At 53.6% G+C, this 26,274-nt stretch overlaps 1 protein-coding gene across 4 annotated transcripts in view; it reads left to right on the top strand.

Annotated features, from left to right (window-relative positions):
• The first annotated feature begins 4,271 nt into the window (after positions 1 to 4,271).
• CHST15 (carbohydrate sulfotransferase 15) overlaps positions 4,272 to 26,274 on the top strand; it is an 80,496-nt gene continuing 58,493 nt past the window's right edge. The window contains exon 1 of one of the 4 annotated variants that reach the window (XM_039237954.1): positions 4,272 to 4,471. The gene's annotated coding sequence lies outside the window, so the exon portion shown is untranslated. Of the gene's footprint in view, positions 4,472 to 5,027; positions 5,068 to 5,160; positions 5,191 to 5,522; positions 5,567 to 26,274 lie in introns of those variants that run through there. The other 3 variants (XM_039237957.1, XM_039237958.1, XM_039237955.1) reach the window with 3 other exon arrangements.

Here is a 26,274-nt window from a genome sequence, read left to right on the forward strand (position 1 = left end):
GACGCACAGCACCTTGTTCCTGCCCTCCCAGGGCTTACAGCCCTTCAGATTTGTCAGGTGGGAGCTCTGAGATGGAGCTGTAACGCCTTCAGGCTGTGGCCACCTCTTAGGAGTATGGGCGCTGCTTCTCAGGGGGCGTAGGAGGCTCTCAGGTACGTACACAGGTTCTGATACCTGTTTGAAACCGGCCCTGTTCCTCCCTTCATGGAAGTTTCGACACAGAGTCGAAGTCCACAGCTTTCAGGAACCGCACTGTGTTATTACCCTCCGTCCAGTAGAGGTTTTGGATCGGGTGGAGGAAATTTTCACAAGAACCTAAATTTCACGTCATTTTGTGATGGATTAGCATACCAAAATTGGCGTAAAGTGCACTTAATGGATGCATTACTGCAGAAGGGATCTGTCTAACCAGAGCACTTCTAAATTTATGAAATTGAAATGCACTTCAGGTTACCGCGCAGTCTAAATTTGTCAAAGTCACAGGGCTGGAGGCAGGTCGTTGCCGGTGGCAGAGATCTAAAGCCAGGTCCACGGAACGAGAGCCTGTGCACGGGTCCCCAAGGGCCCCTCGCACCCAGGTGTGCCCCTTCCCACAGGGGGAGCTACCAGCAGCCCTCCACCCCCATGCTGTCCCCTTGGAAACAACCTCAAATGTGGGAATGAGGTGAAAGTGAATTGCACCTGATCCCAGTCTGGTAATGTGCTCATTGAAAATTAAGGCGTTAGCTGAGAGTGAAGGCCTGAGGCGTTTAAACTCTGTTTTTCTTTCAGGGGCTTTTGCATCGTGGTGGGAGACCCATGGAAGACGCCAAATGCTCTGGTCTCAATGCTCAAATGGTGGAATGACCAACAGCAAGGTTGTAACAAGTAGTGCCTGAGGCCCAGCCTCGTCTCCTTTCCCTCTGAGGGGTCTGCTGTCTCCAGTTTCAGATTATGGGGCCCAGGTCCCAGAAACGTGGCTCCCATCCCTTAATCCCTGCAAAGGGACTTCTAATAGCAATTCCTCTTGAATTCATAGCTTTGTAAAATGTCAGGCGGCAGCTTTCAAGGCCTTTCCTCCTCCAGCTGGAGACACTGAAGGCCAGAGAAGGGCTCCGGGTCTCATAGACAGCTGGCGGCAGGAGCAGAGCCTGGATCTTCTGAGCCTTGGTGTTTCCTAAGCACTTGGCATGTGCGTGGCGTGGAGAGCAGCCTTCACCCCTTCGCTTGGTTCTTGCTCCATGTTCCCGTCAGGTGTGCCTGCCATGAACTTGAACTCGCTGGCATTCGCTCACACTAATGGTATAGGAGAGGCCTTGGTGCTTTTCCTGTGTTGTTTGGTTTCGGAGCCTCTGTCTCCTTGCCTGAATGATGAGGGTAAGCGTGGCTGGCTCACATTTGGCTCGCAAGGCTGTTGTGAGGGTCCAGGGATGTAGTGTGGGAAAGCGCTCAGCAGAGCGCTTATCGCATGGCGGGGGCTCTGTAGGACCCCATTCTTAGGAAGGGATAGAGACTTGGTCATCTTGGCGGCTCCAATACTCACTCCAGTGTGCAGCCCAGAGCAGGTGTTCAGGGAATGTCTGCTGGAAGAGTGAGTGAATGGATGTGATTTGGCAGCCACAGCAAATCCCTGGCCTTCCGGTTTTCCGATGTCCTTGCACTGTGTCTCATAGAATTTCTATTCAAGCAATACTTGTTCACTGGTTCAATTTATTGGTCAAGAAAGTTAGTATGTGACTGTTATGCACAAAACTGCTTTCAATAATGCTGAGTGCTAATCATATTAATATTTCTGAGCTCTTGCAATGTGCCAAGATTCATGCTTAGTGTTTTTCAAACATTTTGACGTTGATCTTCACACAAGCCCCCGCCGAGGGAATGTATCAGTCGGCTACTGCCACAATCATGCCGTGTAACAAACTCCAGCATCCAGTGGCTTACAAGCATTTCTTCCCTTGCTCATATGTCTGTAGGTTGGCTGAGGTGGTTCTGTGTCCGTGGGGTGACTTCATTCCAGGCTGCCAGTTGAGTTCAGGTCTGCTCCATGGGTGTTCATTCTGGAGCCTTGCTGGAAGAGAGAGCAGCTTCTTGGGACATCTTCTCATTATGAGCCAGCAGATCACAAGAGAGGAAGCCCAGCCCGAAAACACACATTAATCTTCTCATTCAGTAACATCCTCTAAAATCTCATTGTCTAAAGCAAGTCACATGGCCGAGTCCAAATTCTTGGAATGGGGAAATATATTTCATGCTCTATGAGGCTGTGACAAGGGTGTGGATTTGTCATATTCCCATGGGATCACCGATTAGATTTACTACCAGTAGGTGCTATTATTACTCCCAACATAAAGCGACACGCCCAAGGTACTCAGCTAGTAGGTGTGAGAGGTATGGCTTGAACCCGGGCATTTTAACTCCAAAATTATGGAAGCCTAAGGGTGTGCACCCTTAGGAGGGGATATTTGTTTTCTTAAACTATCTTCATTTTTCCGCCCATTAGCTGCCAATGTCATGGTGGCACACCTTCTCTCAGTTACACATCCATCTGTCTATCCATCCGCTCGTCCACACAATGTCCAGCATTTGGGTATTTTCTCAACCCTCCGGAATAATAGGCAAAGTGCAATTCTTGGGTGATTTTGTGAAATGTTCAATGTTGAGGGCAAAAATCGCCCTCTAGTTAATCTCAGGCACGTGTACAAATACCTGTGGAAAGTCCCTGGTGGAATCCGTGTCAAAGCGGTACCGTGGTTTTACTTAAAAACAATTTGCTCCACGTCAACCGTGATTTCTGACACCTGAACTTGAAAGTGATCTGGGTGGGCCCGGAGCCATCTCCATAACGGGGTCATGTGTTTACTTGGAGGGAGGAGAGGAAAGAGCGAGGTCTGTGTGGCCATGGAATAATGTTCCACACAGGCTTACAGGAGGGGATTTCCTCCTCAGTGTTTCCATAGAACCTTCCCTGTGTTTGTTTAAACCCATTGCACACTCTGGTCTGACAGCTGCCTGGCCCAGGGCCTCCTTTGCAGACACATGTACAACTAACCCTCTTTCACAGCACCCTGCACTGTGTCCCCCGGTGCAATTACTTGAGTATATAAACTTCACTGAAAGGCAGGCTTTTCTTGGGAGCTAATAAATAAGCCCCAAAGCCACAACGTGTGTAAGACCTTGAAAAATGGCATCATCATCTATTGGGAATTGTGAACCCTGCAAAAAGCAGCTCATTGTATTTTCAGAAAAAGGTTTTTGTTTTTTAAAAAAATAATGAACGAAAACCACCAAGTGGCGTCTATATGGAGAAAGCAACCTAGTCTGAGATGCTGAGGCTGGTCTCTTTGCTCCATCTTTCCTCATAGGTTTTATGTAAGAGGCATTATTTGCAGGAAAACAAGACGCAGTTTGGAAGCATTCCTCTCTCATCCAGCTTCCCATCTGCAGTTATAATCCTCTGATTGTGACCTCTGCGTGAGTTGCTGTGGATGCTGACCACAAGTTGAGGACCTCGGGGCAGGCTATGGCTTCTCCGGGGTGAGATGAAGCCTCCGGCAATACAGATCAGGTTTTTCAGAATAGGAGGAAAGGGGGAAAGGCAGGATCAGGAAGCACCCCTCAGCGGTGGGCCAGCACTCTGCAGCATAGCAAACACTTTCAGCTCGCTTCTGGCTGCTCTGAGCCAGAGGATGCTGGACCATGGCCATGGGGACATGGGCAGGCAAAAGGCTGTGTGACTGAAGACAAAGATTTTTTTTTTCTGTCCCTTGGACCTGTTTCCTGAGAGGCTGGGCTTGGTGCTCTGAGCGCCGCCTGAGTTGAGTCTTCCAAAACCCAGTGCCTTTTCTTTAACCGATGGCACCTTTGGTCAAGGGTCAGGGAGTCGACCACTGGTGCCAGTTCCTTGGCCTGGGACGGCCCAGGTGGTTTCCTGGAGCAGGCGCCTCCGGGCCACTGCGGCAGGGCTCCCGGGCCCGCGGAGCCTTCCCTCCGGGTAGAAGCAAACAGGCTGGGCCACAGAGCCTTCGCGGGCTGCAAAAATACAACAGAGGGCGCAGAACCCACCAGCGCCGTGGCCTTGCATATCAATGTAAGGGCTGGCTGCAGACCGCCAAGTTCGTTAAAAACGTCTCTGGCAGAGCGTCGCTGGCAGACTTCAGGGGTTTCGGTTTGCTTTCTCTTTGGAATCACCGCATCACACAAGCCGTGTTTACTTGGAAGGGGAGGGGGCGGGGACCAAACCCACCGCGCGCTGCACACGCCTTGATCTCACATTCCAGACTCGAGCTGATGTGTGTCAGCGCGACATGGGGCGGGGGGAGGGTTCTCTTCGGAGGTTTCATTCGCCATCCGCACGTCACTCCCAAACTTTTCCTCCCTGCGCTCGGGGAGTCAGGTTGACGCGCCCTGGATGCGGGGCTCCGGGCGCCGGGCTGGGCGCGCTCCCGCGGAGCGGGAGCCGCAGAGGCTCCGGGGTTGGCCTCGGGCTTCTCAGGTACAAGTTGGGTGCCGGCCGCGGGGGCTGGGGGCGGCGAAGAGCGGCGGGCGGGGGGCTGGCTCGCGGCTCCGGGTGCCGGCGCCCCTCCGCGTTCCGGCCGCGCGGCGCGGGCGGCGGCGGGGCTGGGCGTAGGGAGTCCGGGCCGGCGGAGGCTGCGCGCAGCCTCACTCCCCGCGGCGCTCCCAGCGCGGCGGCGGCGGCGGCGGCGGCGGCGGCCCAGGCAGACAATGAACTTGTGAGCGCGGCGAGCCGAGGCAGGTTTGAGCCCCGCGCCGCTCGGCCCAGGCTCCCGGGGGACCCCGCGCACGTCAGCGGGGGCGTCCCTTCGCCGCCGGTCCCGGCCGCCTCCGGGCACCCCGCGCGCCGGGGACCCCGCGGGAAGGGCTGTCCCCTCCATGTCTCGAGAGAATGCAGCCGGAGCCCGGGGACAGGGGACGAGGCGAAGGGGTGGTGGCGCTGCGGACGCCCGGAGGCCGGCGGGGGGCGCACGCCGCGGGGCACGCACGGGCCGGCTGCCCTGAAGAGCGGCCCCCGGAGTCGGAGTCCGCTGCAGGCGGAGGACAGACCCACAGACAGACCGGTGCTTTCACCGTGTGAGCGCGCGTTGGGTGGGTCGTGGGGGCGGTGGTGGTCAAGGGCGGGGGCGGGAATTCCCCAGCCAGATGCTCCGCTCCCCCGCGCACTTCGGGGAAGTTTCCAGGCGCAGCCCGGGGCAGGTAAGTGGGTATCCGCCTCTCTCTCCCGGACTCCGGCTGGCAGCCGCCTCCCGCTCCGGTGCCACGGGCGCTTTGGGCCGAGGAGGCGGGAGGACGAGGTGTGTGTGTGTGTATGGGGGGGGGGGGTCTCCCAGGCACCGACGCCTGCGAGACCGGGCTCCCGGAGGGGACACCGTGGGGGCGGGCGGGGGAGGAGGCGGGGGCGCGGCCGGGCCCCGAGCTGCCTGAACTTTTGCTCCCCGCCCCCGCCTCCTTCCTCCCGGCCCTCCGCCCCCTGCCCCCTCCCGGCTCCGGAGGCGGCGGGGCTCGGGCGCTGCCGGCGCTTCTCGGCGGCGGCGGCCCCGGCCGGCTGGGCGCGGCGAGCCGAGCGCGGCAGGTCCGAGCGGCGCGGCGCGGGCGGCGGGGAGCGGGGGCTGCGGGGCGCCGACGCGGCGGGGAGCCGGGGAGGCTGCGGCCCGTCTGCGGGGGCGACGCGGGCGACCGTGCCGGGAGCGCCGGGGCGTCGGGCTGCGCGTGCGGGCGGAGAGCGCGCGTGGCGCAGTGGGCCGTCTCGGAGCCCCCCCCCCCGGGATGGCGGGATGGAGGCGGCCGGGTGAGGGGAGCCTCGCCTTTGGGGAATGAATGAAGAGCTGGGAAAGCGCCTTCCGACTCCCCCGGGCGAACGGATTGGCCAGCGCGCGCGCGCGTGTGTGCGTGTGTGTTTGGGATTCGGAGCCGCCTGGGTCCTGGGCGCGGCTGCTTGGCCGCCCCGTCGCGGTCCCGGCGCGCACGTTGCCCGCCCGCCCCCCGCCCTGGCGTGGCCCTCGCGGCTGGAGAGGCCGGCGGAGACTCCGAAGGCTGGGGCTCGGTTGCCGGCTGCTGGTGGCTGGGCGTCTGCGCCTCGCGTAGGGAGGTTCGAGAAGCAGGCGGCGAGGCTGGGGCCGAGGCTGGCTCCCCGGCCCCCCCCCACCCCCCCAGCCATTTCCCCGTCGTATTCACACTGGGTAAGTTGATGGCGCGGAGTTGGGATGGGATGGGGTGGGAATTGGGATGGGATGAAGTTGTGTTCCCAGGAAGCCCCAGGACGCGCCGGGAAGGGATTTGGCGCGGCGTTCAATGAAGCGGAGCAGAGGGCTCGGGTAGTGCCCTCTGTAGTGCCCCCAGCCAACCCACTGGCAGAGCAGAAAGGCACCTTGAGGGCATCCGCACGCCCTGCGGGGCCCGGGAAGAAATCGAGGTCTGGAGATGTGCCCGGAGTTCCTCTAGGCACCGCTCTCCATCCCACCCCGTGCAGAGTCAGGAATCCTCCCTCTCAGAACATGGCACTTACCGGTTTTACAAACGGAATGTTGAATCGTGATGTTTCAGTTGGTGCCTGAACACATACAGGTCGTATAGGAGTTTGCTTAAAATAGCACTCGAGTACAAATATCTTTTAATTAGGTAGTTTTTATCGAATAAGTTTTTCTCTACGATGCACCTAGAAGATTGGCAGGAAAATGTTCTTTTTGCATCGTCCTGGATGAGGAGGCTAAGCCAGCGAGGTGGGGCTGCTTGCCACGGTCTCCCTCTTAGTGCATATCTGAGCCAGAAGTGGAGCTGTGAGTCTGGGCTTCCCTTCAAGGTCTAGGTCCCCAGGAGGACCGTCTCCAGGGTCCTGGAAAGGAAATTCGACAAGGTCTTTTCTGACTGTTGCATGACTTCAGTGAGCTGGCTTGTGGGTGAAACAGGCAGCATTAATTCATCCAGGATATGGGGAGGTGGGGGGCGGGAGGGCCAGGCCAGGGGCAGGGGGCAGGGCTGCCCGCAGTGAATTACAGGTATGCCTTGCTTTTCTTTGATGAGGAGAGCTTGTGGTCCCGGAACCACTGTCTTGGCCAGGGATCTCAGCACTTGTCACTGTGGCTTGTGTGCGGGCTGCTCTTTCTGCACCTCTCTCTCTTCTGTTGATGCTGCCCCTGGCCGGACGAGGCAAGGCATTTGGTTTTCTACCTGCCAGAAAGAGAGATTAATCCTTGCATCTGGAAGAGGCAGTGTTTGCAGGAAAGGTTGGGGAGAGGTTGGGAAGTGGGTTGTGTTTCTTTGGTGTTTGGAGAAGAGCGTAAAAGAAACTCCAGGTTAACCAGCTGCGCCACAGGAACCTCAGGCCCTTTGAACCTGCTCTATCAGAAGCTTTAGATTAGCCTGGGCTGTGATTAGATTGTGGTTGTCCTAGGCCATGTAGGGCCCAGCTGGAAATCCACCCTTGGAAGTGCAGGGGGAGAGGGAGAGGAGGGGCTGCCCTGAATGAGTGAACCCATGCCCCACCTGTAGGGGGCAGCTTTGACTCAGCCTCAGCCAGTTGGAGAAAAACAAACTTGGCAGGTCTTGTTTATTTTCAAGAGAATTGTCAAGCGTGGAAATTGAAGTGTGGGCTCACATTCTGGTCGTGGAGTAAAAGGTTGGAGTGGCCGTGTTGCCAAGGAGATCTGAAGCTTGACATCTGGCCCCGTGTCTGTATGATGGGGAGGGGGGCGTCCCACCATCAGGGAGATGTGACATATGGTAGGACTTGTGGATCACCCCCCACCCCGCCCCCAAGGGCCCAAGGACTAAGAACTGATGGGTGCCCACGTGTCTGCAGCTGTGTGCTGGGCTCTGTCCCATGCACGTGTGTCACGCACTTAATCAGTAGCTCCTTGATGGAGACCCATCCCGTGGAAGGTGACACTACTAACACGTTTTATATGATTTCATTTACCCAGTAGATCCCAGGGTGGAGCGTCTGGGGAAGGTACGGTGATCAGACAGGCATAGTCCCCAGCCCTTGCAGAAGAGCAGCAGAAGACAGAAGTGCCCGTACTAGATGGACAGATTTCCATCTGGGAAGGACGGGATGGCGAGAACAGTGCTGGAGGGGGTGGGTTGTTGGGAGGAGTCTCCTTGTACCGATGTGGACTTGGAGGCTCGAAGCAGCCGGGTGACTTGCCCAAGCCCCACAGCCTGAAAGTGGAGAGTCAGCCCCAGTCCCCGGCCAGCAGCTCCTGGGCCGGCGGCTACGTGTCACCAGGCTCGCTGTGCTGGGGCCTCTCGGAAACCCACCCCCGAACACGCACACTCTCTGTGGTTGGCGGCTCTCACTTTCCCTGTCCGCTTGTTCGGACCCCATCCCCTTCCTAGTGCCTCAGGAGGTCCAGGACTGCAAAGATACAATTCGGAACCATGTGTCAGAGAGAGGAATTTTCTTAGATTCTGAAAGCAGAGACTATGTTTAAAAGCAGTAGCAGGTGGGGAGAGTTTGTGTGGCTCAGCCTGTTACGCGTCTGACTCCTGGTTTCTTTTATTTATTTACTTTTTTACATTTTATTTATTTATTTTGAGAGAGAGGGAGAGAGCATGAGCAGGGGAGGGGCAGAGAGAGAGCGTGAATCTCGCAGCCTCTGCACCATCAGCGCAGAGCCCTGAGAAGGGCTCCGACTCACAAACCATGAGATCATGACCTGAGCTGAAATCGGGAGCCTCCCAGGCTCCCTCCGACTCCTGGTTTCTGCTTGAGTCATGATCTCGCAGCTCATGGGATCGAGCCCCGAGTCGGCCTCTCTGCTGGCAGCGTGGAGCCTACATGGGATTCTCTCTCTCCCCCTTTCTCTGCCCTGCCCCCAACTCGTGCTGTCCCTGTCCCTCTCAAATAAATACATAAAACCTAAAAGTGGGAGCTGGCACGGGAGCGTCATTTATGTGAGCAGTCAGCTGCCCGGCATCTCTTCAGCCGCGTGTTGGTTGGAAGTGACGCTTTCAGTCATTGTTAAGAAAAATGCAGCCTGTCTTCCCTCCCAGTCTGTAGGTTGGGATGCTGGCGAGTGAGATTCAGTTACTTCCATGGGCGATTTTGTTCCTGTCATGTGAATCAGCAGATCGTGTTCTCACTCAGCCGAGCGGGGATGGGGAGACTGATGTGCACAATGTATTTCTTTATTGTTCTCCAGTGCTCAGGTCTGATTTCCTTCCTGCGATGCTCCTCCTTTACAAGAAAGCCCCGGGAGAAGATGACCCGTGTTTTCACAGCATAAAACATAGCAGGAAGGTGGCAGTTACCTAGTTAGTCTCTCCCGCCCGGATGGCCAGGAAGAAAAGTAAAGGCTTTGTGTTGATTTGGGCCAATACAGAGTTGTTGTTTTTTTTAACGTATGGGGAGTTGGGGAGGTAGACAGTTGGTCACGACAGCTCTCATTGGCTGGGTCCCCACTGGCCCCCAGCTTGTGCCACGCAGGACAGACAGGTGTCCCCCTTTGTCTCTGTTAGAGGCCCGGGGGGGGGGGGCTGCTTGAGGTCACGCACGCCAAGCTTTCAGCCACCCAGGTGTCCGGGAGGGAGGCTGAGGGGATGACAGCAGAGTCAGAAGGGGCAGAAGAGGGGGCGAGAGTAAGAATTGTCGCTTCCCCAGCAGGGGAAGGTGGGCGTGAATCAGCAAGGGGCAAGCTGGGGGGAGGTGGCCAGGGAAAGCAGGTTCTCAGTCTCTGCTGGTTTCAAAAGGGGTGTGAGGACCCCCGCCACCCCCCCCCCCCGCCACGGCATCTCTTTCATCCTTGGCAGCGATGATCAGCAGCATTTATGCATTGCCCCGGGTATGGGCCCTGGGCCAGGTGTGTGGGCTTGAGGTGGGGGGTGCCCGGAGGAAGCACCCAGCACCAGGGCAGCACCCAACTAGTGGGCGAGGCAGAGCTGGCACAAGTTGGTTATGTAACGCCACAGAGAGCACGGCAGGACGTGGGGAGCGGCTCTGAGGCCGCAGCAGCCTGTGGTGACTTCGTGCCCCGGCCCGATGGCTGCTCTCTTATATGTGAGTCGACACCTGCCAGGTGCTTGGGGTGGGGCCTGGCGCACAGTCAGTGCCCTTGTATTCTTGGGTGGTAGAGCTCATAACCAAGGGCAGGGGATATCTCTGAACTCCTGAAATTGCAGGCACAACTTCTGATGATGACCGGTGTGTGTATTTGGGAGGTATGTGATTTCAACAGATTCTGCCTCTGACACCTCATACGGCGGGAAGCCCCAGGATGCCTTAGGTCCTGTTCCGTTTTCTTTGGACGGTTGCTTCACCTCTTGGGGCTGGTTCCTCACGTGTATGAGGAGGGGCCAGATAAACAGCCACTTTCTAACCCTTTCAGCGGACACCGTGGGCGGGCCGTGGGCCAGATCGGCTGTGTTCCCACTTGTCACAGTGAAACGGAGGGCACATCAGGCCGCCCTTGGCAGAGATGAGCTGGCGCAGCTTGCTCTGGGATGTCACATGGTGAGCCCCACTGTAAGCCTCAAAGCGCCCTGGGCTGGCTTGAGGGGGCCTCCTTGCTGGGGCAGGCTCTGCCTGACACCACTTTTACATTTCTAGAACCCATCTGGGTCCCGGCCTTTTGGTTTTCTGACGAAAGTGAGCCTGGCAGATCGTCAGGACCAGAGGGTGTCATTATAACGGAAACCTGGACACTCTCCAGAATTGTGTGTGTGGTGCAGGCAGCCTAGTCACCCAGGTGCCTGGAAAAGACCCCAACATGGCCAAGTAATTAGATGCAGATCCGGCAGAATTATTTTTTCCTGCGTTGTGCTGGAACCTGGTCTTTTTACATTTTCTCTTGGAATGGAATACACTCCTACTGAGGTTTGCTCCCTGGGGCGGAAGAGACAGTGGTGGTCTTGGAGCAGGAGGGAAGACAATCAGGAGTGCTAATTCTGTCCCTTCCACGGCAGCCCTGGGTCACAGGGGAACTTCTGTCCTCCTCTGCTGTGTCCTCCTAGGGACCCGCCCCCAGGGCCTGGGCACCTTTGCTCTCAGGTGAGAACCTGCATTCCAGAGTCTGAGAGGTCTGTAGTATTGTCTCATCCCCTTGATGAAAGGGGCTGGGTGGCTCTGTGTCCCTCTCATGACACCTGTTTACTCACTCACGCTTGATGGAAGTGAACTTTAGCCAGCCCTTCTTCACGTTTGCAGTGAACCAAATGGTGCCTCCACGCAGATGTTATTTTAGCCTGGGTGTTGAATCCCTTAAAGACCCTTGGTCGGGGAGCCTGGCACCGGGCTGGCCAGGGTGGGAGTCCCTTCTGTGCTTGCTTCTTTCTTTCTTTCTTTCTTTCTTTCTTTCTTTCTTTCTTTCTTTCTTTCTTTCTTTCTTTCTTTCATTCTTTCTTTCTTTCTATTCATTAAACAATTTTTAAAAAATATTTATTCATTCTTGAGAGAGACAGAGTGTGAGCAGGGGAGGGACAGAGAGAGGGGGGGAGACAGAATCTGAAGCAGGCTCCAGGCTCTGAGCTGTCAGCACAGAGCCCGATGCGAGGCTCAACCCCACAAACCGTGAGATCATGACTTGAGCTGAAGTCGGATGTTTAACTGACTGAGCCACCCAGGCGCCCCATAATGTTTGTTCATTTTTGAGGGTGGGGCGGGACCAGAGGATCCAAAGCAGACTCTGGGCTGTCAACAGCACGCCCCATGCGGGGCTCGAACTCATGAACTGGGAGATCATGACTTGAGCTGAAGTCAGGTGCTCAACTGAATGGGCTGCCCAGGCACCCCTATCCTGTATTTCTTTGCTCCATTACCTTAACCCTGAGCAAATGGTGTAACCTCCTTGTGCCTCAGTTTCCTCATTGGTAAAGGGGATTAATGATTTCTAGTTTGTATTGTGTTTCAGGTATTAGAAGTAGCACAATTTAGGGCTCCCCAGGGCTCCCCAAATTGAGCCCCTCTTCCTGGATGGCTTCTGAACCTCTAGAGAGAGAAAAAGGAGGAGAGGAAGATGGGTGGAGATAAAAATGTGGCGTCTGTCCTTGACCGAAGCTAACGCTGGAGGGTGTGGCTGAGCTGGTGGGCATGTGAGTCCTGAACTGAGCGCCGCCCCGTCCCCCAGTCACAGGCCGGATGGGAAAGTTGCAGCTGGCCCGGGGCCAGCCCCCCCCTCCCCAGGCAGCTGGTGGGATGGCAGACCTGCTCAGGGTGGGAAAAGGCAATACTGGGTTACTCGCATCCAGATCCTTGTTCACATTCCTGGGGTAGTGTAGACACCACCAGGTGTAGACACACAGGCAGAGTGCTGTGCATATGGAGGGAAACATCAGGAGTGAGCAGGAAGAGCCCCTTGCTGACATTGAATCATAAGTGTGGAGCCCTGGGCCTGGCCCTTGGTGGGCGTGACGGATGGTGCCCCTGAGGGCAGGGGGCATTGACCTTAGGCAGCAGGGCCTTGTCAGCCACACGGTGTATCTGCATAGCATAGGAGTGATCACCCCAGTGAGTAATGATCACCGTGGACCCCAAGGCTGTGTTTTAACTGGGAAGCAATTCACAAGGAGTGGAGGTATGTGTTTGTATCCCCCCCCCCCCCCACCGTGGGGTCCCATCGCCACCTTCAGGAAGCCTTTGCCAGGGACTCATATCATCTGTGCCACATCTCCCCTGTGCCCCTCTGTCCCCATCCAAGTGTCACTTTCTGACCTTCTGTGTTCTACTGCTTTGAACTCAACCTTGAACTCATCCGACCTCATATCATGTTCCAGTTTCCTGGGTGTGGTCTGCTTTCCCTAGCTCGGTGAGCCTCTCAAGGCTGAGGGAGGTTTCTAGGGGACCCGCTTAGAGCTTGGCCCGCAAAGGGTGGGGAGACATTTGCCATTTATTGAATTAATGAAAATGATTCTTTCAAAAACCCGTTTCTCCTGGACTGTTACGGATTTTATGTGGGCCTCTGGGTGTGCACCTAGAAGACATAAAAGAATCCCCAATTTGGTACCCCAGCACAGGAGTTAATGCTTGCCACTAAATTTTTGAAGGAGTCAAGAGCCTCATGTAATAACCTTGGATTTCCTGGCATTAGGTTTTTGGGCCATTAAACAGTGTGTGTGTGTGTGTGTGTGTGTGTGTGTGTGTCCTGAGAGTCTGGAGGGAAATGGTATAGAAATTTGGTCTGTGTTTCAGAAATATAAACAGGAGCCGTCTACTCAGGGAAGAAATGTGGGGGCTGTTAGTGTTTCTTACAGCCGGCATAAATAGCTTGTCTTTAAATTCCAGGCGCCTTTGTTTGGAATGTAAATATTTGCATTAAAAATATAAAGTATATCCTGGCATGTATTTATTACAACCATAATTTCCAAACCCCAAATCAGACTATTGGTCCACAGAGGATTATTTCCTCTGATTTGTGAACCTGTTTATATAAAGAGTCCTCCGAATGTACGCACACACACACAATCATGTTTGTTTGTGCACGGATGGGATCTCCCAGATTACAAAAGAGCAGGCTTGCCTGGGGGAATCCGGGCCAAGCGCTGTGCCTCCCAGCGTGCATTCCTGATCCTGCCCTCCGTTAAGTTGCAGCCGCCCTGAGGATGGCCGGATGTGGGCCCGGGTCCTGTGGGATTGTCTGGCTCCTCTGTCCTCAGTTTCCTGGACATCTCAGGTGGGGGATTGAGTGCAGCTGGTCCATCTCTGGGCCACGTAACCAGATGCCTGATTTCAGAATTGCTGTTGCTCTAGGAAGATGTGGAAAAAGAATGGGGGGGGCTGGCGGAGGGGGGCAGGAAGTTCTCATTTCTGGTTCATGGTTGGACTCCGCGGTCCTCTGTAGGATATCATCCTCCATTAGGTTCTTGAAGACAGTTTAGCTTTTTCATGTTGCACGGAAGAATAGCCCTGCTTTGCCAGACACTTGGTGGAGACAGAGTTCTACTGCTTAGCTGGTTTCTGCTCCGCGCGCGCGTGTGTGTGTGTGTGTGTGTGTGTGTGTGTGTGTGTGTTGGAGGGTGGGGGGCGAGCTGTTCTCAGAGCCCTCTGTGGTAGCCCTGGATGGAAACCCTGTCTCCAAGTGACTCAACAGATGGAGCAGTGGAGGTCAGCTGGCCCGTTGGAGACAGCCAACCTGGGTGATGCGTCAGCCAGCCCCAAATCTAGGCTTGTCCCCACACCCGCGGTGACCTCTCCCTCATCACAGGGTGGAGGGCAGAGGAGAAGGGGGCACGGGGGCCTAGGGGCCCCCAGCTCTGCCTCCTGGTTCCCTGGTACCAGGCCCCATTTGTCTCTGCTTCCCAGCTACCCAGGATCCTTCCCTCGGGTGGGTCCAGCTTCCCTGCGTACATCTTGGAAAGGGCATCCTGACTCTAGGAGTGTCAGGCCTCCCTCTGCTTGGGAGCTTTTCCTTCCTTGGGCTCCAGGGGTGCTGAGCCCCACGTGGAAGAGGAAATGGAGGAGGGAGACGGTCTGAGGAGAGAGGCATGGAGAGCCGGGGTGCTAGCTCCAGCGCTGCCCCGATGGGCCATCCAGTGTTACGCATGGAACTTTCCATGTTTGGTTCTACTTTGACCCATCAGTGAACATTCCTTATCTGAAAGAAACATTGTCGGGGCTCAGAAATGGTGAGCGCTTAGGAAGGACCACTTCCTGTGTGTCTGGGTGTTCTTGAACCACAAGAAACTCACAGTTGCCTTTTCTGTGGCCATCCTTAGCCCCGCCCACGCTGATGTGGGCCCACCTTATTCCCCCTCACAGTTCTTCTTCTCCTTTTTTTTTTTTTTTTTAATTGTAACATTTATTTATTTTTGAGAGATAGAGAGAAACAGAGCACGAGCTGGGCAGACGCAGGGAGAGAGGGAGACACAGAATCTGAAGCAGGCTCTAGGCTCTGAGCTGTCAGCACAGAGCCCGATGCAGGGCCCGAACCCACAAACCATGATATCACGACCTGGGTCCAAACCGGCGCTTATCGAGCCACCCAGGTGCCCCTCCCCCCATCACTGTTCTTAATAAAGATCGGCTGATCCAGAAAGGCCTTGTGGGACCCCATATCGGGCCAGTGACCCAAGTGCACTGTCCTGAAAGTCAGAGGAAATAGCTGCTTTTAGGACGTGCTGAACTTGCCTAAGCAAGTTATCAGTCGGAATAAATAAGAGGCTGAAGGGACGCTCTGATTAATGAGAGTGGCAGCAGCCTGACATTTGTGTCGTAGTAACTTTGAAAAGCTATTCATACCCACTGTAGCGTCTCTATGAGAAATCAGATGTGGAAAGGTGTGCAGAAGAGAAGGGACACTTAGCAGACAAGGCCTCCCTGTCAGAAGCACCTTCCAGGCAAAAAAAAAAAAAAAAAAAAAAATCATTTGCCCACAGGTCGACTGATGTTGCAAACCCACGGATCCTTTGCATTGGACAAAATTCACTTTGTATGAATGCATTAATGATGTAGTAAAATGATGTATTAAAAACTAGATGAAATCTCAGTTGCCATAAGGGGAGTAGAAAGGAAATTTGCTTTCAGCTGTTAAAACTGAAACAAATCAGGAGAAAAATGCAGGCCTGCCCCACGTCTGAGTCAGCGGTTTTTCTGGATTGTGGAAGAAGGAGATTTGCCCACTGAAAATCAGCTTTGTACCTCTCAGGCCAGCCCTGAAGCTACAGAACTGTTTGGGCAGGTGTGTGTGCATGTATGCGGATGTGTGTATATGCATATACATGTAGGTATATTTAGCTGACAAAGTTCTCGTCGGATTTATTTTTACAAATTATGCAACACGCTTCTTTTTTTTTTTTTTTGGTCCATTCAACCTATCCCCTTTTTAAACAGCTTAATTGAGGTATAGTTCACATACTACATTTAAATTCAATCCACCCATTTAAAGCATATAATTCAGTAGTTTTGAGTTTATTTACAGATATGTGCAGCCAGCACCACATTCAATTTGAGAACGTTTCATCATCCCAGAAAGAAAGCCTTCACTCATTCGCTGTCACCCCCCACTTTCCTCATGCACAGCCCCCCACCCCAACCCACCCCCAAGTCCTGAGCAGTGAGGTATCTTCTATCTCTATCAGTTTCTCTGCTCTGGACTTGTGTATGGCTGAAATTGTATAAATAGTGTGTGTGTGTGTGTGCGCGCGCGCGCGTGTGCATGCGTGTGTGTGCACGCATGCACACTCGTAACTGGCTTCTTGCATTCAGCATCATGTTTTTATAGTTTACCCACATTGCAGAATGTATCAGTATTGCATTCCTTTTGATGGCCAAACCATATTCCATTGGATGGATAGACCATTTTATAGACATTTGGGTTGTCTCCATCTTTTGGGGCTTAGAAATAATGTTGCTATACACATTCATGTACAGGTTTTTGTGTGGACACGTTTCCATTTCTAGGGTTATAGTTTACAAGATATTTTTACTTGCTCTTAGTAATAAGATTTGTTTACTTTTTTACATGCTCTTTTCCTGGCCCTCGGGAAGGCTTAATTCTCAGATAGGTTTCTGTTTCTCATCTGAATTGTCTGAATTTTTTAGAGCTGGGAAAGGCCTTCAGGGAATCATAGCCTAGCCCCATTTTGTAGATGGGGAAACTGAGGCCCCAAGTGGTCACGCGGAATTGGGATTCAATCCTGGTTTCGGTTGTCCTGAATGTTCTTCCTAAGCTCTTAGTAAAACCCCAGTCACCCTCTTGACTGGCTCGGGGTGGATGGTCCGTGACCACCTTGCCCGAGCCCACTGATACAACCCCCTCTGATCTGATGGAGGCCGGAGAATGGTTCATCCACCACCAGCTGCCAAGTGAGAACTACAGCTTCTGGCGCCAGCGCCTTCTCGTTTTTTCTCCCCGCGGCAACAGGAGGCCAGCGCTTATCTGGGGAATAATTAAATTAGGAACCAATTCAGAGAATGAAATTTTATCTGATCTGGCTGAGCCCATAAACAAGGGGCTGTGGCCATGACTTCAGGGCACATTATGAAGTTGTTTTTGAAGCATTGTGTCGGGCCAGAGCATTGGCGGAACTGTGCGGGCCAGCGGGGGCACCTCCGAGGGTGGGCGGCTTCCATGGCTGGGGGTTCACCCTGGAGTCTTGGGCTGAGTCCCCATTCTAGCGTCTCCTGCACTTGTTTCCAGGTGCCATTTAAATTCTGATGCAGCAGATTGAAGTGTTTTATGGCCGGAATGTTCTGGATGCTTCGGAAAGTCCATCAGTCAAGATCCTCACGGATACACGTTGTCATTGACATTGTAATGCGCTTCTCCAGTTGTAGTGAGAAGTAAACTTTGCAGGAAGCGCTCTGGCTGTAAATCAGGGTGCTGCATCGGAACTCCCGTGGAGCTGTTCTAAAGAAATACATGTACTCCCGTCCTTCATCAGCCCTTTGGGGGTGGGCCCTGGACCTCTGTGCCTGTACGTGTGCACGTGCATGTGGAGACACAAGTTAACCTCTTTCGGTGAGAACCATCGATTCCATTGATGGAATTGGCAGTGATTATAATCATTCCTCTAAGGAGAATTACAGTTCTTCCGTGGCCAAGAGGGGGCAGATAATCTGCACAGTGATCCTCAGAAATGAGCCTCTTTTTTGGTCCTCAGTCTGTGTCAGGACTTGGACCGTGACTCTCTTTGTGTTTCTTGACCAGATTCCTTGGATGTGACTACTGTACATTTTCCATCACTCTGCTGAATCTGTGGGATCATAGGTCTGTTTTCCTTCTCTGTGAACTGCCCCGTCACCATCTCCATGGCGGCCCAGCCAGAGATCTGAGAACCTCCTTTGGTGCTTAGCTGGTCGTGCAGAAATTGCTTCCTTTCCATCTGCTGGTAGAAGGTTGTTTATCCTGCTAAGACCAGAACTGTGTCTTACTCCTGGTTATATTCCCAAGGTCTAGCCCATGGCAAAGCATGATTGGATGGATGGATGGACAGACACATGGATGAAGAAAAGAAAGGCGAGAGTACATTGGAAACCTTGACCCACAGGGTGGGGACAGGAAAGGTCTTACAGGTCACCTGGTTCATTTCCCTAGCCTACTCACAGCCCTTTTATAGCTGGGGAGGCCGGGACCAGCGGGGGTGAAGTGACTTGCCCCCGATCCTTCAGCACCATTGGTGAAGAGTATTTGGGAGCCTGACCCTTCCACTTCTCCAGCCCTTCTGACTCAAGCTGTGTACCTCCCCTTAAGAGTCCTTTTCCTGAAGGAGGAAAATGTCCTGTCCTGGAACCCAGGAGTGCAGCAGTAACTAGACAGACCTGGTCTCTATAGATGCTTACAGAGCATATATTCTCACGGGGAAAGATAGAGAGTGGACAGTTTCCCAAGTATCAGAGAACAGATAGTAATATGTGCCTGCATTGGGCAGTGGCTGACTGGGTGATCAGGGAAGGACTTTCCAAGGAGGTGACATCTAGGCTGATCCTTGAATGAGAAGGCACTACCGCCTGAAGTTCCGGAAGAGTGTCCCAGGCAGAGGGAAGAGCGAGTTATGAGACCGCAAGGGGGGCCAGTTGAGGGGACCGGAGAGCTGGTCAGAGGACCTGGTTTCTAACACACGTGGGTTGACATCCATGCTTTTGTCTTCCTTCCGATTATTACCCACAGCTCCACCTCCTCACACACTCGCTGCCCAACGCATGCCCCATGCCCGCTGGCCCGCAGCTGCTGTAAAGACTGCAGAAAAATGGCTCGTGGGGAAACCAGGAGAAACTCCCATCCACCTTGCTCTCTCATGTAGGGCTTGGCTTGTGAGCAGAAGTTATTTTTATGTAAACACACGCTCGAGGGCAATATCTCAGGGTGGGCACCTGAACCCACTCTCATCAACACGAGACCGAAATAGTGCTGTGTTCCCGAAGGTGAGCGTGTGGCTGACGAGTTGAATTTGTGACAGCTGCGAGCAGCCCGCTTCCGGGAGAGGGGACCCTTTGGTGGGGAAGTAGGCAAAGCAAATTGCTGTGCTGGTGTGGCCTTTTCCTTGAGTATTATTTTCCTGCCTGGCCTTGACCAAGGCCCAGCCCTCCCTCAGGACTTGGCTTCCTCTTAACTCTCTCAGACGGAGGCTCTTCCTCCCTCCCTGTGCTGCCTCCCCAGAGGTTCCTTCCCATAATCTGTTATAACCTTGCTCTTTGAGGGAACTGCCATTCATTGTCTCTTTCTCGAAATCCTCTCCCACCCCACCCCAGGTCCCGCCATTGCTCAGGAACCCATGTTCCCCAATGGGAACCCCCTATTTGGTGTCCTGGCCCCTAGATCTTCCACTTCCTCTCCTTCTGGATACTCTGGACCTTAGGCATACTTGGACCACTCCATGCAAAATATAGTCAGTCCATGTTAATGCCAGGTTAATGACAGCCTCTCTTTCATGGGAACCATGCCCAAGGACCAAACTGCTCAGCCTGATGCATAGTAGGGCCTCAACAAGTCATTTCTCTCGATTCTTTTCATAGGCTTCAAATCTGTCTCATCCCTCCCTGGACATCCTTAAGGGTATAATGTTGTAAAACTTTCCTAGAAATGTTTATCAGTAGTGGTAGTGAGGTACAGCTCCATTTGATATTGTTTATGATTAGTTTTTAAACTATGGACAGAACACAAATTTCCCTGAGTTTTAGTAAATGGAAAAACAAAAGAGAAACAAAAATTTTTTTTTCCTGAATAGCTTGGTTTAGGATCATTCCAGATGTTCACTCGGCATCTCCTCCCAAGTCTGCATGGGGCTGTCCCACCTGGAAACCCTGACTGTATGGACCTGTTAAAAACTTGTTGAGAATCCCCTTAATCTTTCGGCATCCCTAGATGCTACCTCATGATTTTATTGTAGCTTTGTATTTTGAAATGATTTGAGACTGGGGCACCTGGGTGGCTCAGTCAGTTAAGCGTCTGACTTTGGCTCAGGTCCTGATCTCACGGTTCATGAGTTCGAGCCCCGTGTCGGGCTCCACACTGACAGAGTGGAACCTGCTTGGGATTCTCTCTCTCTGCCCCTTCCGTGCTCGTTCTTTCAAAAATAAATGAATTGTTTTTAAAAAAGAGAAAAGTGAAAAATTTGAGACTTACAAGAAGTTGCAGAAACAGGACCAAGTTCCTGCGTGCTCCTCAGTCAGCTTCCTGCAGCGATAACATCTTGCGTAACCATAGAACGTCATCAAGACCAGGGGCTCGATGTGGGTGAAATACTGTTACTAAGCTACAAGCCCTATTCTGCTGCCACTTAATTTTACTAAAGGGAGGGACCCACAGCTCTTTAGAATTTCATAAACTTCAGGGGCGCCTGGGTGGCTTAGTCGGTTAAGCGTCCGACTTTCGCTTAGGTCATGATCTCGCGGTTCGTGGGTTCGAGCCCCGCGTCGGGCTCTGTGCTGACTGCCAGCTCAGAGCCTGGAGCCTGTTTCAGTCTGTAACTCCCTCTCTCTCTGACCCTCCCCTGCTCACGCTGTCTCTCTCTCTCTCTCTCTCCTAGAAATAAATAAAACATTAAAAAAAAATTTAGAATTTCATAAACTTCAGTGTTGTCATTTATCTTTTAGATTGTCTTTGGATCTCTTGCAAGTGGTCATCAATTAAAATTCATTTCCATCGTCAACCAGTCCTAGAAGAGCCATGATGTGTGCATTTCACGTCCTCCACGGACCCCCATGCCGTGGTGCTCGGTGGGCCTGTCAGCCTTGGTTCATGAACATGGGCAACCTTCTTTCCCAGATCTGAGAGGTGCTCAGATCTAAGGAACCATAAAGGACAGTGTAGTGCGTTGGTGCCCAGGACAGGGCATCGGGAAGCTTGGGTTCTGATAACGGTAGCCGGCCTTCGGGTGCTTGCGCTAACCTTCATCTACACCGTGCTTACTCTCAGCAACCTTTGATACAGACGTGCTTGACACTCCCACTTACAGATGGGAAAACTGAAACCAGAGAGGTTCATGCTGCCCACGTTCTGGCAGTTGGTGAGGGACAGAGTGGGATTAGAACCCAAGCAGTCTCGCTTCAGAGACTGCATGCTCTTACCTTGTGGGACTGCCTTCCTTGGTTCAGGTCGTGACACGTGTGGTCCCTGCTCTCCCTGCCTGCTCCGTGTGTTGGGGCTGCTTCCTTCCAACTGCAGCCTGAGGCGGTTGGCTGTCCCTTCCGTTTCTGAGTGCACTTGGCTTTACTGGTGAACAACCAGGAGGTACTTTTCGGGTTGGGAAGATTTCTGCTGCCTAATTTGGTTTGATGGGAGCCTCCATTCCAATTGAATTATGCTCTGGTGTATTTTAATTAAGCCATCCACAAACTGATTTCTTAAAAATTCAGAATCCCCACGCAGCATGCTGAGTCTAAAGCCCCCGCGCGCAGCTGTGGGTCAGAGTGATGCTCGTAATAACCAGAAGGCGCGTGAGGCTGCCCAGCGTGTCGGCCCCATGGGCAGCATTAATTGTGAGACACCACCAAAACGAGATATGAGGGCATTATCAGCAGATACTTAATTGATTTTTGCATTCTCCACAAAGGAAGGTTAAAATGAAGCTTGTTTGTAAACGGTGTTTAAGCCTCACAGTCCTGGAGACGGTTGTACCAATGAGCAGAGCAGGGCCCTTGTCGAAGGGCTTCATTTTCTTTGCAGGCTGTGGAATGAGCCCATCGCCCAACTAAGGTAAAGACTTTCCCACTTAAAGGGGCCAGAAGAGTAGAAGCTTCAGCCGTACATTTCACAGAAGGGGTCTCCACTTGAAGGCACGGTGGCTGGACTCTGGGAAGAGTGTAATCGCATTAGCGTGATGAATTAAAGGACCCGTATTGTTCAAGTTGTCAGGCAAAGCTGCATTAGAGGAGATGTTGCCATAGATCAGACTTATGATAAACGGACTCATAGAAGCTGCTTGAGTTAACCTCACTCTGGGTACAGAATGCAAGAGTCTGATTCCCAAATGCTCTCGGAAAGGTCCCTACTCAAGGCCACGATGAGCTTACACCCAAGGTGGGATGCCGTTTCTAGGTATTTGCTCATCAGCGGTTAGGTATACCAGGAATAAGAGAAGCTCTTTGGGCGTGAGTTCTCTTTCCTTCCAATACCAATTACATAACTCAGAAGGTATCCCCACAACCGACTGTATGATTTGCAGGGCCCAGCACAACATGAACAAGCGAGCCCCTTGCTGAAAGATTACTGAGAATTTCAGCCGGGGCAGCAGAACATTAAACCAGGTGTGGAGCCCTTCCCAGTGGGGGGCCTGGGTGCCTTTACGGGTCATGGTCCGTGGAGCCAATGCTGGGCATCTTACATGATACTCATCTGATCAGCCTAGACCGAGTCGACTTAGAGCAGGGAGTGTGAACAGTTGATTGGAAGTGGCCGGAGGGCAGGGCTGCAGCTGTAATGCCTTGGTGGGCTCTGCGGAGGCTGGTGGGGTGCCTCACCCCTGTGCATGCTCAGGAGAGACGTGCGGAGCTGAGTTGGCTCACGGAGCAATTGTCTGGGTGTCAGGAATCTGGAAAAATCCACTATCGTGGTGGTCTTCAGAATGGACAGGCACAGGCACCAGCATCCTCTAAGGAAGGTCCCTGTCAGACAGCTCAGCTTCGAGAAGAGAAAACCTGAATGTAAAACCCTCCTCGACTGTGTGTGTGTGTGTGTGTGTCTAAAGTTAAAATCCTAGTAATTTTTCACTGCATGATATAAAAGGCTGACAAACGGTGATTATCCAGTGCCCTTTAATGGATAACATGTATTTGTCTGTGGCCCTGTGTCTCGGTCCCTAGAGGGGCAGCTTCTCATCTCTGGAATCCACTTCTTGGGCTCTGCCATGCCCCCCCCCGCCCCCCTGCCGGCTGGTGGAAGGCCCCTGGAGGGAGTCCAGGATTTCAGGGCCGGTGTGGGTCACTCTGGGCATTTCCCAGTGTGCAGAGGACGGGGTTGGCACTGTGCACCTCTCTAGGAGACTCCAGTGCCTGGAGCACCTCCCCCCCCCGCCCCCCGCAGAGCCAGTGGCCACAGGGCTTGGAAGCACTCCCTCTCTTCTTTGTGCAACGTCTTTGTTCTCTCCCAGTACTGCGAGCCAGGACTTGCGAGCTCAGTGGGTGCCTTTTTCTTTGCGAAGCCAGTGGAGAAGCTGAAAGTAGCATCCATCCAGGGCTGGCTGCCGGGTTGGGGGGCGGGGGGTGCTTGGGCTCCAGCAGAGGAGAACCTGGCCTTTCCAGGTTTTAAATTAGAACTGGGGCTCTGGGATGAGGATTCAAGTTATTTTTCATGGGGTGGGAGGGCAGGGGTCGGTGTGTGGCTCAGAATATGGACGGATGGACGGCTGCCCAGAGCTTTGGCCCCGGGGGAGTCACCGTGGGCTGGGTTTCCCTTCTTTGTACAGAGGTCATTGGAGACGTGAGCTCAAAGCAGCCGGAGCTGTGCTGTCCTTCCCGGTTACAAGGTGATGGGTCTGAATGGGGCTGTGAACTCCAGGGAAGAGAGACCCGTCCTTGCTGCCTCCTGGCTGGGGAAGAGCTGGTGAGTCAGGAATCCCGCCCTTCTGGAAGCCACTGCTGCCCTTGTTGAGCCCGAGAGACCCCGAGTCGCCCCTGGTGGCCTGGGAATCAGCCCCTCCCTGCTGTCAAGGGAGCGCTTGGCCCGGGCGACACTTTTCCAGTAACTTTTCCAGTAACTAACAGGAATAGCGCCTTTACATGCAAAGCAAAATCTGGTTTCGTTGGTCTGCCCTGTTAAGACATCCACAATCATTGTTTTTATTTTGAAAAGAAAGAGGGTAGGAGAAAAGTCCACGATATGTTTATTACCTGGTGTGGGAGTCTGAGATGGCTTAAATAATACTTCTGCTTTCAAGCTGTTGGGGAAAATCATGCACGGAAAGTGAGGGAGAGAGAAGCATGGAAAGATGAATGCGCGGTCCTTCCCCTCTGCAAACCGCAGCACTGCCAGAGGGCGGGGACCTTGTTTGTCGGGTCTGCCCCCCGCCCCCCTCCTGTGCCCCGTGCCACACTTAGCACAGCCACGCTTAGTGGAATCTTAGTGGCTGGATGCACCAGGCACTAGGCTCCTGTTGGGCCCGGAGCCAGTGTTCTTGGACAGTGGCCTCATATGGAAGGAAACCATAAGGATAGAAGAAAATCATACCTTCCCTGTTGGAGACATTGTGGTCATAACTCACTTCATCTTCTCTTTGGCCTGGAGAGGTAGATGACGTGGTACTTGTTTCACAGATGGACGGGTGAAGCTCAGAGAGGTTCCGGAACTTTCCTGGGGTCACCCAGCTGGCCGTGGCTGGGCTGAGCTTCGATCCCAGGGCTTGCCCCATGGCTTGTGCTGCAGATATTGGGAGGGAGAGGAGTCATGCTTGTGGACAGCCAGATGCCTGGGACACCTTGGCGTTCCCACCGTGCGAGCCCTGACTCACGCAAGGATGCCGGTAAGGAAGTAGGTGCAGGCTGCTGGGAGTCATTGGTGGCTGAGATGTGTCCGGGCTCCAAAGGCTCGGAGCTTAGAGTCTAGCGGGCAGACGAGATATAAACGCCTAGTCAGATGGCCATTTAATTTCAGATGTGATGAGTGTGTCACTGAGGACTGCTGTGTGAACCTGTTTGCTGATGCATCGAGCCGTCTGGCCCAGGGTGCGGGGTGGTGTCCGAGACTTCAGGTCGTGATGGACAAAGCTGGAGAAGGCTCGGTGGAAGGCAGCCCTTGGCCCAGGAGGGAGGGAGGGAAGGCATCTGGAGGGGCAGAGTCTGCAGCTGTTGGCTAAGCAACAGGGCGCTTCTGGTGAGCGTGAGAGCAGGGGTACACCACTCCCCCCACGAGGTGCTGTGGCCTGGGGTTCTCTCTATAAGGTTCACAGTGTGTGGGGACTGGGCTCCCGAGACAGCCGCTGTCCCCGCTCTGCCACCCTCTACCCCCCAGTACTGCACCTCTGTGGCCCGGGCAGCACATGCCACCTGGGGTCTCCTGCCTTCTACCCGGAGGGGAGCTGGGCTTCCTCGCGGACAGCTGGGGCTCCCCAGGGCCTATTTGTTTTCTTCTCTGCTGGGAGAGCTGAGAAATTCCCTGGAAGTCACTCGCAGAGAGGAAAGTCTCTAAGGCCACAAGTGGGGACTCTATGTCTTCCCTCCCTTGGGGTAACTGGTCCCCTTGGCTGTGCAGCGAGAGAACAGGGACTTAATGACGAGTTTCCTTCCCTGGCGGTGTGGCAGGCAGGCTTGGACCCGCTGTTGCTCCTGAAGGTTTCTCTATGGAAAGAGGCTGAAAGAATTCATGAGCTCGCCCGTTTATTTTTTATTTAAAAAAAATTTTATTTAGTTTTGAGAAAGAGAGAGAGACACAGAGTGTGAGCAGGGGAGGGGCAGAGAGAGAGAGGGAGACACGGAATCCAAAGCAGGCTCCAGGCTCTGAGCTGTCAGCACAGAGCCTGATGCGGGGTTTGAACTCATGAACCTCAAGATCATGGCCGGAGCCGAAATCGGACGCTTACCCAACTGAGCCACCCTGGCGCCCTGGAGCTGGCCCATTTAAGGGCCCCGCCTCAGACCTCACCCCTGCCCAGTGTGCCCGGCCCAGCTACCAAGCTGAGCAGGCCCCGGGTGCAGCTGAGGAGGGCCCAGGGCTTGCAGTCTCCTGGCCACGTCCACCCTGGAAGAGCCATTTTATTTTATTATTTTTTTTAATGTTTTTTTTTTTTTTTAATTTATTTCTAGGAGAGAGAGAGAGAGAGAGAGAGAGACAGCGTGAGCAGGGGAGGGTCAGAGAGAGAGGGAGTCACAGACTGAAACAGGCTCCAGGCTCTGAGCTGGTAGTCAGCGCAGAGCCCGACGCGGGGCTCGAACCCACGAACCTCGAGATCATGACCTAAGCGAAAGTCAGACGCTTAACTGACTAAGCCACCCAGGCGCCCCTGGAAGAGCCATTTTAGATCCTGCAAACCCATCCAGCCTGGCAATGGGAGGTCATCAGCTGTCTGACCGTGAGCTGGGTCATAACATCAGCCCTGAGTGGTCACAAGCTCTGTTAGCCATTCGGAAACCTGCAAGCAGAGGAGGCTTTGGTTTGGCGCATCTTTGCTTCTCTCTTGATTTCTTATGGGGCAGAAACTTAGCACCACCCATTCTCACTTCTTTTTGTATGTACTTTTTTTTTTCCTTGGTGTATAGCATCCATTAGAGAGTTCCTCTTGTATGCATACAGCTCTGTGGATTTGCACAGACAGAACTCACCTATGCAGCCAGTGCCTAGGTCAAGTATAGGCACAACACTCCAGAAATCCCCGTTCCATTCTTTTTTTAAAAAATTTTTTCAGTGTTTATTTTTCAGAGTGAGAGAGAGACAGAGCACAAGCTGGGGAGGGGCAGGGAGAGAGAGAGGGAGACACTGAATC

Source organism: Hyaena hyaena, unplaced genomic scaffold (assembly GCF_003009895.1).
Source record: "Hyaena hyaena isolate Hyena2069 unplaced genomic scaffold, ASM300989v1 scaffold_129, whole genome shotgun sequence".
NCBI lineage: Eukaryota > Metazoa > Chordata > Mammalia > Carnivora > Hyaenidae > Hyaena > Hyaena hyaena.